This window comes from Electrophorus electricus, chromosome 10 (assembly GCF_041902795.1).
Source record: "Electrophorus electricus isolate QZ-2024a chromosome 10, ASM4190279v1, whole genome shotgun sequence".
NCBI classification, from domain to species: domain Eukaryota; kingdom Metazoa; phylum Chordata; class Actinopteri; order Gymnotiformes; family Gymnotidae; genus Electrophorus; species Electrophorus electricus.
The window spans coordinates 27,067,925-27,078,912 of NC_137506.1; the positions used below are offsets into that span (position 1 = coordinate 27,067,925).

The 10,988-nt window shown below is 40.7% G+C and overlaps 1 long non-coding RNA gene across 1 annotated transcript; it reads right to left on the reverse strand.

Annotated features, from left to right (window-relative positions):
• Positions 1 to 935: 935 nt before the first annotated feature.
• Positions 936 to 10,547, reverse strand: LOC113579869 (uncharacterized). The gene is made up of 3 exons (XR_003410918.3): positions 10,227 to 10,547; positions 3,101 to 4,178; positions 936 to 2,948 (listed from the first exon to the last, which is right to left on the reverse strand). It is a non-coding gene; the product is annotated as an uncharacterized LOC113579869 (long non-coding RNA).
• Between the last annotated feature and the right edge of the window lie 441 nt (positions 10,548 to 10,988).

A 10,988-nucleotide genomic window follows, 5' to 3' on the forward strand; every position in this document is an offset into this window, starting at 1 on the left:
ATTTGTCAAAGTAGGTGCATAGGAACCTACAGTTGTAAAACAGTTCTTACTATGCAGAGAGAAAAAGGCTCATCAGGTACTCATTTATACCATTTGCAAGACTCAGTAGCTGGTAAACTAGATAGAATTTAATGACACAGCCAACTCTAGACATACACAGTCTCTCATCTCATATAAATGTTGCACTTATCAGTGGAGCTGACGTGAAAAATTCTCAGGGCAGAGAGCTCCCCAGGTCCCAGCAGGGCAGCAGAACAGTGGTGTCAATGAGGCGACATTGAAGATGAAAACAAATGAGGCACCAGCACAGCCTACGTGCTAAAAAAAACTCATTAACCGTGAACATCAAAGGATGGCCTCCTTTTTTTGTCTGCTGTGTGCTGTGAACAAGTGGTGCCTGAGGCCTACAATAAGAACTGCTTTCATTTAGCACTGCTGCTGGGGTGGGTGGGTGTAAAGGAGCAGGTGTCTCTGTTGGGATAGGTAGGTGTGAAGGAGCAGGTCTCACTGCTGGGGTGAGTGGGTGTAAAGGAGCAAGTATCTCTGCTGGGTGTGTGTGCAGGAGCAGGTCTCTGCTGGGGTGGGTGTGACGGAGCATGTATCTCGGCTAGTGCTCACTGCCTCACTCAGCAATGAGCTTAGGCACTGAAATTAAATTAGAACTTGTTGTCTTTTCTCTCCACATTCAGACTAAAAAAGTTGCTGTGATCCACAATATGGTCATTCTTCTGCAGTGCTGTTAAAGAGTAATATTGCACACAGTCAGAGGGCACACAGTCCTTGGACACGACATGGCTCTCACTACCCACGTTATTGGACTTCATAGTCTTACTTACTAGCGCTTCACACAGACTTTATTCTTCAGACCTACTGTACATTTGTTCTCAGTTGGGTTAATTAAAATTCCTACAGATTAACACTATATACACAATTAGTTGTTTACACAACAATAATTTTATTAAATGCACAAAACATTTGTTTGCTATAACACATGTGAACATGTCCTGGTGGATTGCATTTACAGTTGCATTTACTGTGAAAGATCATAATGATATCACACACAATTACTCAGAAGATGAGAGGGCCTGGAATCCAAAATTACTTATTAGTACCACCAAGGAGCTTGTCATTTAGTGCTGTGTCTTTCCTCACTATATCTGATGGTTATCTAATTGTTGATGTAAAGCAAACATATTTAAGTAATTGTGTCTTCAGTAAAAAAAGACATAAAAAAGAATAAATCAAAAATAGCACTTCCAATCACCCCTTCCCCCCCACACAAAAAAAGCAATGTATTATCATAGCTGTATCATCATGGGTTTTAGAAGCTTTCACAAACAAGTTTTGGATTTCTCTGATTACAAAGGAAGCAAAATCCCAAATAAAAAGATTCAAAGTATATGTGAGCTTATATGTGAAAAAGGGCTAAAAGCAGAAGGTATTGTTTCATTACCACTTCAAAACCTTAGAATTATTTATTCAACCCAATTCCAGTACTTTGAGAAGAGCTCACAATCAGACAGGTCTTTAATCACTGCAACATAAAGAGAGTGGGAGGGAAGGAGAGAGGGGATGGGCCACACTCTTCTTTCATCCACTTAGTACACAAAAATATCCCTGAAACTGAAAATATTTCTTCAGAAGTCTCAACAAACATCATGAGGATTCTGAGCTCAGGGTTGTTCATAGTTGTCTTATACTGAAACCAACTTTGAACCCATCAGTTACTGAATTAATGGATAAACCAGTGCATTAATACTCTCTTCCTGAATTTCTTTTATGAGTTCCTATATAACATGTATTTAAAATAATTGTGTATACCACATGTGTAGGTAATGTTCAAAAGACTTTATCCACTAAAGTTTATTTGCAATTAAGCACTGAAAAGTTTTGTTAAACAGACATGCAAAATAATTTGAAAATATTTTAACAGATCAAACTGCTTAATTCAAAAAGTATATGCATTTTATCCCTTAAGAATATATTTCAAACAGCTAAAAAGTATTATGGTCATAAATATTGAGTACAGACTGGGAGATTCCATCAGATTTCAGCTCAATTACGATAATACAGAGCTCTGATTCGGTTTTGAAGCTTGTTTATGTATTTATATGCATTAACATTTTATTGTTATAAATGGAGTACTAGAACAGTAATAAGTCATCTCTCAGTTTATTTTAGAATATTAATAGTGCTTTATAATTGGTATATATTAAAGTAGATAAATAAGTTAACATCTTATTGGGCCGCATCCCCGAGACCAACGCCGAATGGCGAGGCCAGAGGACCGAACGACCCAACACGGGCCAGCACGAGCAAGACAGAGGGGGAAGGACAGGCACCAAGACAACAACAGATACACGGACGGAAAAACCAACAGGTACAGACACCAAAGGGGACAAAACGACCGGTACAATCAATGTCACAAGGATAAAGTGACTGGGACGGATACAACATTATTTAACAAGTTAGCGAGTCCAGGAAAGCCGATGAGAGTCCGGGCTGTTTCCCAGTTGTCGGCTGGGCTGCAGTCCAACCCACCTGCGGGGAATCGCCCCTCGCCGATTTGGGGGGCGGCAACCATTGCTGTCCCGCACAGGGGGCGCACCAGCCAACTTCCCCGTCTCTGGAGTGGGCACTGGTATCGCCTCCTTCCTGACTCTACGATGCTTCGTTATGGGTGCAAGAGTTCCGGGGCTGTGTGTCCTAGCGAAGAGAGTTTTCTCCTCGAATGAGGTCGCCTCTAGGTGTCTCGCGTCTGGTTTGCTTGCGCCAAGGGGATACCTCCATAGTCATCACAGCTCTTACGGTCGTCCTTGTAGGGGTCATAGGACCCAGCAGAGTCCAATTCCAAGTGCTTGTAATCCGGCTGATCTTTGTAGGACTCAGCAGAGTCCGACCCGTACCATAATCAGGGCTCCCCCAAAATCGTCCAGTGAGTTCCTCCCCTGTTGTGGACCTCGGGAGAGAGGCCAGGATGAGTGAGGGTCTCTCTGAGGCATAATAGGAGTCTATGGAGTCCGACTCCGACTACAGGACATCATTGTACCAGTCCCGGTTTCGTACGACTCCCCAGTGTCCGCAGAAGGACCACACTCACCTGGACTGCTCTCTTCTACTGTGGGAGTCAGGAGTATGCTCAAGAAAATGGAGGGCTTCCCTGCGAGGGCTATGGGAGGTCATTTACTTCCCTTCTTGCCCTTCTTTTTCTTCCCTTTCCCAGGCATCCTTAGTCAGTCGGTGTTTCTGTGACGCTAGGAGGCTAAGCAGGATGCATGGATGAGTAATGTTAAACAAACACATATATTTATTTGTACACAACACAACACAACAAAGACGTAGCACGCAGGCTATCATAGTCAAACACCGACAACACAAATGCGTAAATGATAGACTTATAGACATGTATGCTAATGACACAATGAGGAGCAGGTGTGAGACACAGGGAGGGTGTAGCCACTTTGACGAACACACACACACACACACACACACACACACACACACAGAGGCATTTGGGGGGAGGGGCCATACCATGACTTACTTGACGAAAATGCTCCTGTAATACACCTGCCAGGCTGAGCAGGCAGAAGCAGTGTCGAGCACAAGTTTGGTAAAACCCCGTTTTAATATAATGCGTTTCAGACACACCAAAGGGTAATCCAAAAACAGCGTAAGGATAACAGACAGATAAAACCAGAAAAAACACTGAGCAAGACTTTGCAAAGAACTAGGTGCACAGTGAGGTTTAAATGCACAGAGAATCCACAGGGGAATTAACAGGTGGAACTAATAGACAAGAAAATTACAATGAGCGAGGAGATCATGAGAATCATAGTCTGCAAAGGCAGCGACAGAAGTACTGGGCGGGTAGGGGTAAAATCACTTGATAGAGCACGTAGAGAAAGATACTAGTAGCACCAAGGTCATGCGTTAGATTCCCATGGAGCACACGTACTGCCATACTACTAAAATTTGTAAATTGCTTTGAATAGCATCATTAAAGAGCATCTGCCAAATTATGCAAATGTACAAAAGAGCTTGTAAGACCACTAGGCAGCAGGTAAGGAAAAGGGGGACTTATCTGACACCATTCATGCACCTTGTCCCTTCACAGAAAGGGCCAATATTAAAGAGGATCGAATGGGAGTTGGTTAGTATTGTGGCCAGCACTCATGGACCTGGAGAAATAGTCAACAAAGGGGGGGTAGGAGAGAGTGAGAGAACAAAACAAACAATGCACATGGGTAAGAATAACAAAACATAACACAAAAATCCCAAGTGAGGAAGTAGTGCAGCCCCTCGTATTTCATTAATAACCAAAGTCACAGTAAACACCCTCTGCTTGGTGGCCATCATAATCAATACTCATTTTTGTCATTGGTTTATGAATTAGGTAAATATTAGCATTGGCTACAGATCTCAGTACTTAATAAAGATCTCAGTAAAGATCTCAGTACTCAATAATAGGCTCCTAATAGGCTAATAATCTGATTCTCATTTCTTGGTTCTTTATGAGATGCAAAATAATTGTAATGGCATTGTAATAGCATCAAGTGGCATTAAAAAGTGCACATCAGTGCTAGTAACCTTCCTTTTGTTTAAACAAGTCATCAATTTGAGTCAGCAGTAGCATGGGTATGAATGCATAATGATGTTGTGCACTTTAATATCACAACATTAAATTTTTTTGGAAATATTACCAAATTATAATTTATCAGTATGTGTTACCAAAGATCACTCTACACTACACTACACATCTATATCATAGAATTCTCTTACCCAATATTGTCCCAGTTCTGATTCTGATTTATTCTGATTTTTTTCACCACCCCAACCAAAAATACAAATCCTGTCCAATAAGCAGTATGGCTCAGCTGATCTAATTCAGCATTCTTAGAGCAAAAAGTAATTAAAAAGGCAAGCGTGAAAACAGCTGGGAATCTCTTCTACCCCCATTGCTCTTCTTAATAACATCCATCTCTTTCTTTGTCTAAACTCTGAGCACCATCAGTATAATCCTTACCAACAGAGGCATATGCATAGGTGAAGAAATGTAAACCAGTATAAGTTATATAGCCTTTTAAAGAGGACTGTCTCAAAAAACAGTGCTAACTATCTATAAAGAGAATAAAAGATGGAGGCAAAGAAAGCATGAAAGCATGAGACGGAGAGGGAGAGAAAGAAAGAGAGAGCGACACAGACAGAGTGATAGAGAGAAAGTGAGCAAGACAGAAAGTAGCAGAGCGTAAGAGAGACTATATGAGGAACATCTTAAACACTGCAGCTATCAATGTCTCATGCTGTGCACAGAATAGAGCACATAATATCGATAATTGCAATTATAATCAGGACAGAAAATGTTTCAAGTGAGTAAGTTTTCCAAGTTAACAAGACTTTCCTGAAATGGCCAATACTTTTCAGCAAAATGCCTAAAAACAGACAACTATTTTCCCCACCTTTTTGCTTCCATATTTTCAATATAGCAGATCTCTTGCCCTTTTATGAAGGCATTTGCAAAGCACTGCAGGCCTGTGTTGGGTTTGCTTATAATTAACTGTGACATGCAGTGTGAGTTGATAGAAAAGCACTTGAAACCACAGCCAGATATAAAAAGCCTCTAATTGATTTATAATTGACTGTAGACTAGAAGAAAGTTCCTTAGACCACCTGAAACAATCAATTTTACTTTTGATTGTAAATTGGAAGTGAAATCAACAATTAGTTGAACAGTTTTGCTTCTCTACGCCTGGACCTGACCAACAACTCTGTTATTCGCATTAAAGCACTGGGCCTTATTAAAGTACTCCCACATCACTTCAAAGAAATGGGATTGCCTCTTCCATTTTTCACACTTATCTCTCGTCTCCCTGAGACACTGAACTAGAACTGTAATACTGCAGAGCTGCTAGTCTTTCCCATTACTTTACATACTTATAACACAGCTATGTTATTTTTTTCAAGTAATATTTTGATATTAGTCTGCATCATTAATTAAGTCTTGTTCATACTTCAGATTATTATATTTCTTATTATTATAACCATTGTTCACATATGATGGAGAGAGTTTTCATTGCACAAGTCCAGGTATCAGAATTCAATTCACTTGTAGACACCATGCAGATTATAAGGAATAAATATAGAAAGAATATCTGAGATGTAAGGAGGGTGGAGTAAAGCAGAAGTCAGTCAGTCTCTGTCTCTCTCTCTCTCTCTCTCTCTCTCTCTCTCTCTCTCTCTCTCTGTATTTGTGTGTGTGTGTGTATACCTGCATGTATTAATATGTCATACACACACTGCTCCAGAGGATTTATGACTGCTACAGACTCATGAGGTGAGAAATCAGTTCCTGCACAAAAGCATGCAAACACACCTTAGAACAAACAATAAATAAGCTCTAACAGATATGGACAACATGCCAGAGAATTTACAGTGTTTATAGTCTCATTTGTCCAGGCCAGAGTACACACTGGGTGACATTAACAAGGTGTCAGTAGCAGTTAGAGCAAGACCCCTGAACCCTCACTGAGGAAGAAATTTTAGTTTAGTACTTAATTAACATCTGTGACCTCTAGTTACTCTGCATTAGCTGGAACACTGCATAAAGCAGTTTTGTGTGTGGGTGAGAGTGCATATGCTTCCAGACCCTCTATGTGTAGGTGGCCATGCTAGAGCAGACATGGTGTGTGGTTCTGCAGGCAGAATGCAGATGAGAAGTGTAGGCTGGTTCACACTGGGAAACAATGTCACTACAGCTACTTGTGTCGCTGGCACAAGAACCTTCACGCTGTTCTTTTGAAATTACACAGATGGTTCCCCTGTCAAAAGAGATTACAATTCATCTCATGAAAGCTGATTAACAAGCCAGAGTATTTCAGTCTTGCCTGCTTTCCTGTTAAGGAAGCAAGAAATTAACCGTGAATTATTTTGGGTTATTGACATGAAGTGTTTTTGCACAAGTCCTGATAAGGTGAGGGGACACCCAGATGCATGTGTGCACCATGTGTTCACCCAGTCTGCCACCATTTAACAGTAAAGTGAAAACATTTTAAAGTCTAATTTGAAGTGGAGCAAAGAAAAATGTCGAGACTGTAAGGCAAAGTGTGAAAGAGTGGTGTGCTTGCTGACACAGGAGAAAACATACAAGGCAGGCAGTCAATTTTCTGACATTTAAAATGCAAAGGCCTGCCATCTCTTACCTACTCTTACATATCAACAGTTATTGCTTTGCCCCCCTTCTCTACCACTTTTCTATAGACTGCACAGCTACTAAGGGTCTCATAAAACTCATTTTGCTGTTTGTTTAGTTAAACACCTCATTGTTAGGGGTTTTGTGCTAGGCAGGATGGAGGCTTGGATGGATGCTTACATGCCAAGCTCGCCATCTGCATGGTCAATGTGCTCCTTTTCTCTTCCTCTGGCACCATTAAATATACAGTGAGTCCTTGTACACTTTGGACACTGCCTTCAGTGCAATGCTCCCCACACTGTCACATGAAAACCATTGTCCAGCCCAGTCATGAGCTCCCTCAGTGGCTGAGTGAGAGAGACTGTTCTGAATGAGGGAGACAGAGGCAAGATGGATCTTTGCCTTCATGTCATTAATCCTTTTTCTGTCTTCAGGGAGCAGGAGGTCATTTACAGCTTGTTTTCTTAACAAGCCATGTATTCTAACTGTGCTTCCCCCTTTTGCAGTGTACCCCATGGCTCGTGCAGGGAAACGATGCTGCCCTGATTCTGTCATGGAAAGAAGTGGGCCAGGAAGCTTAGCAGGGAGCTCAGAGACAAGAGCAAAGAGGAGAGAAGGAGAATCAACATGTCCCATCACCTCCAAAAATGTAATCGGGTCTGGAAGGCCTTGCCAGGATTAGATCAGAGGAGGCAGAGTTCTGTCTGAACTCTGGAAAAAAACATGAAATGACAAATTCACCTTTCAAACAAAGCAGTAAGGCATTTTGTACATCTTTATTGTGAAGGTTCTGAACATAATGGAGGTGATTACTGAGTAAAGAAAGGAGGATTTTGTTTTTAATTGGTTTGACAGGAAATCAAACCAGGGTGTTAGGAGCAGCTAATAAAACTGCTGTGTAGTCAGAGGGTGTTCATCCAAGAGCAAGTTATTTCGCAGTGCTATTATAGGCAAACTGCTGATGAAATGTCAGAAAGGCAGACATTTTCTTCTTTTTCACATGCTGTTGACCAGAGTAAGGCAAATAGAATCAACAGCAAAAAAAGGCATGACTACTGCAGCAACATTTGGAGCATATTTGGTTTAGGAATTACAGATACTGCTGTAGGAAACTTGCAACAAAGTGTGCTCTGCACATTGGTAAGGAAACATGTGTATTGTTAAACCTCATACAAGTCCACAAATACATTTCAGAGAACATTAGCAAAAAGACAGACAATGGTCAGAATCCACACGGACATAATACAACAATCTAAACCAAGCGGTAATCCAAAATGTAAGACACAGAGTCTATGTTCAAAACATGAGAAGAAAACATACTAGAAAGGCTCAGAATTCCACACAACAGCGTTGGGGCAAAAACTGCACAGAAAGATAGAATGAAGGGTGATGGTATGACTAATATTTTGGTAAGGGCACACCTCCGGTGGTTGGCTGTGTCATTGCCATGAGCCAGTGTGACAAAACCCCACCTCAATGAGCAGCACCTGAAGCCCCAATGGGTCCCCACTAGACACCACCCATTCAGGAAGGTCCTAGGTGAATTCTGAGTTGAGGGAGGGGTCAAGAATGGCCCTAGTAGTGAGCCATGAGTGCTCCTCAGGGCCATACTTCTCCCAGTTGTCCGCAAACTGTATAGGCCTCAAAGTCCCAGGGGAGTGGGGGGTGGAACCACCCAATATTCTAATTCAACCTCTCCACCTGGTCATTTCTCTATGGATGGTAGCTAGAGGAGAGGGTGATACTGATCTGCAGCTTGGCACAGAAAGCTGTGTGAGATGAACTGAGCACCTCTGTCAGACACTGTATCCTCAAGGAGGCCATATGTCCTGAAAACCTCATTATAAAGGCACTCAGCCATCTCCATAGCCATAGGATACTTAGGAAGGGGAACAAGATGCTTTGAGGAACCAATCTATTACGGTGTATTGAAGATAGACTACACATTATCTCTCTGATAAAACTTTGATCTGGTCAGGGTGAGCTTTCTCTCACCCCTGGCCCACAGACAGGAACCAGGACTCCTCTGGCACCGAGCAATAAAGCCATAAAAAATCTTGTGGCTTATCGCACTGGCCTAGCTTTCTGACCTTTCCCCTCTTCTTGGTTGTCATAAACCCACAGATTGGAATGCAGGAAACTTTTGCCAGCATGGCTATACTTCAAGGAACTATGACCATAAATTCCATCAAACTCAAACCCTTACTAGGACAAACAGCTTTTCTCATCTCACAGAGATATGTTCACAGATATACATGTTTCTCCTTCCCTCAGATTTGCTTTTAACCTACTATGATTTAAAATGTTAATCAGCCAGTAGTGTATGGCTATTTAATATAATCTTCAAATCGTGGTGTTTGCTTCTATTATTTGATGTGTCCATTGTTTCATTATTCTTTTCATTACTTATTCCTTATTAAGTTGCATTAATCATCCTGATCAATTCACTTGTATGTTGCATTATTCATCCTGATCAATTCACTTGTATGTGTCTTTCTTCATGTTTAATGTAAACAAATTGTTAATCGCTCCTAATTGTGTTTACTATAATCTTATGTGAACCAATTAAACAAAATATATTAAAATATGTAGTTTGTAAATTCAAGAAAATGGGAAAGGAATTAAATTGCTTCATGCATCCTAGGGTTTGATACTTTGTTTAAAATTTTACTTTTAAGACCATGAGGTAGAAATGTGTAGTAAACGTATGATTTTCTCTTGGTTTATTGATTCGTGGTGGATCTTACTAGAATGTCCTAGAGGAATTATTTTCCCCATCATGAAAACTAAAGCAGTTGAATATGCATGAATATGCAAAGTATGAAGCAGGGAAGGGGAGGTCTATGAGTGACCCCCCGCGTCATCTCAAAGTTGAGACTACGTCAATAACCTCTCACCAAGTGGTTAGAACAGGCTTGAATTCCATCACCCTATTTTGTTCTTTATATTTTCTTTGTTTCTTTGGTTCTGTTTAATTTCTTATATTTTAGTTTGTGTTCTTCAGAATTCACATGACAGGCAAACTCACAGTCAAACTCACCTTGCTGTGCTGATTGTCACTGAAGATTCATTGTATGTCCAGAAATAAACCATTCCAGAATCATAATCAAAAGCAAGGACAGGACTCATGACCACCCAAAACTCCTAGGAGTCTCTAACCAAGCCAGCTCAGAAAATCCAATCCCACGGATCAAGAAGCCTCTTCGTCATTGGCCTACATTACTTGTGCAGGGACAAGCCAGCAATGTGACACACTCTCTCAGTGACACCCAGACGATTTGACATGATAGAGCCCAATGAGTCATAAGGACAGGCATTACTTCTTTTATGTTACCAGTTAGCATAAACAGTAATGCTACAGTTTAAATATCAAAATTAGATCAGTAACTCGTTTCCTCCCATCTGCAGTGCAGCTTCCTCAATCCTCAAAGTTGTTTCACAACAGTTTCTTTTTATCCTAAGTTTTCCTGTTACACTTTTAGTCATGCTCTCTCACCATGACTATTGACTGGTTAATGAGTTTCCTTTGTTGGTCGTGTTTGGTTTTCTAAGTAGACTGCCAAGTTTTTCATCCTCACAGGTTGCTTAAACAGTTTTTCTTTTCTTTCATCCTTTTCTTTCTCTTATTAGGTAGCCACTTTGGTTCACCATGAATCTAGTTTGTGTTTGTTAGTTTTGGTTACTTCATTTGCTACATATCTTATACTATAGTGATTTTAGAAGACTCAATACCTCTAGTCATTAAGAAAACTTTAATTATTTTTATGCATGTTCTTCTATCTCTGTTTATTGAATAAATATA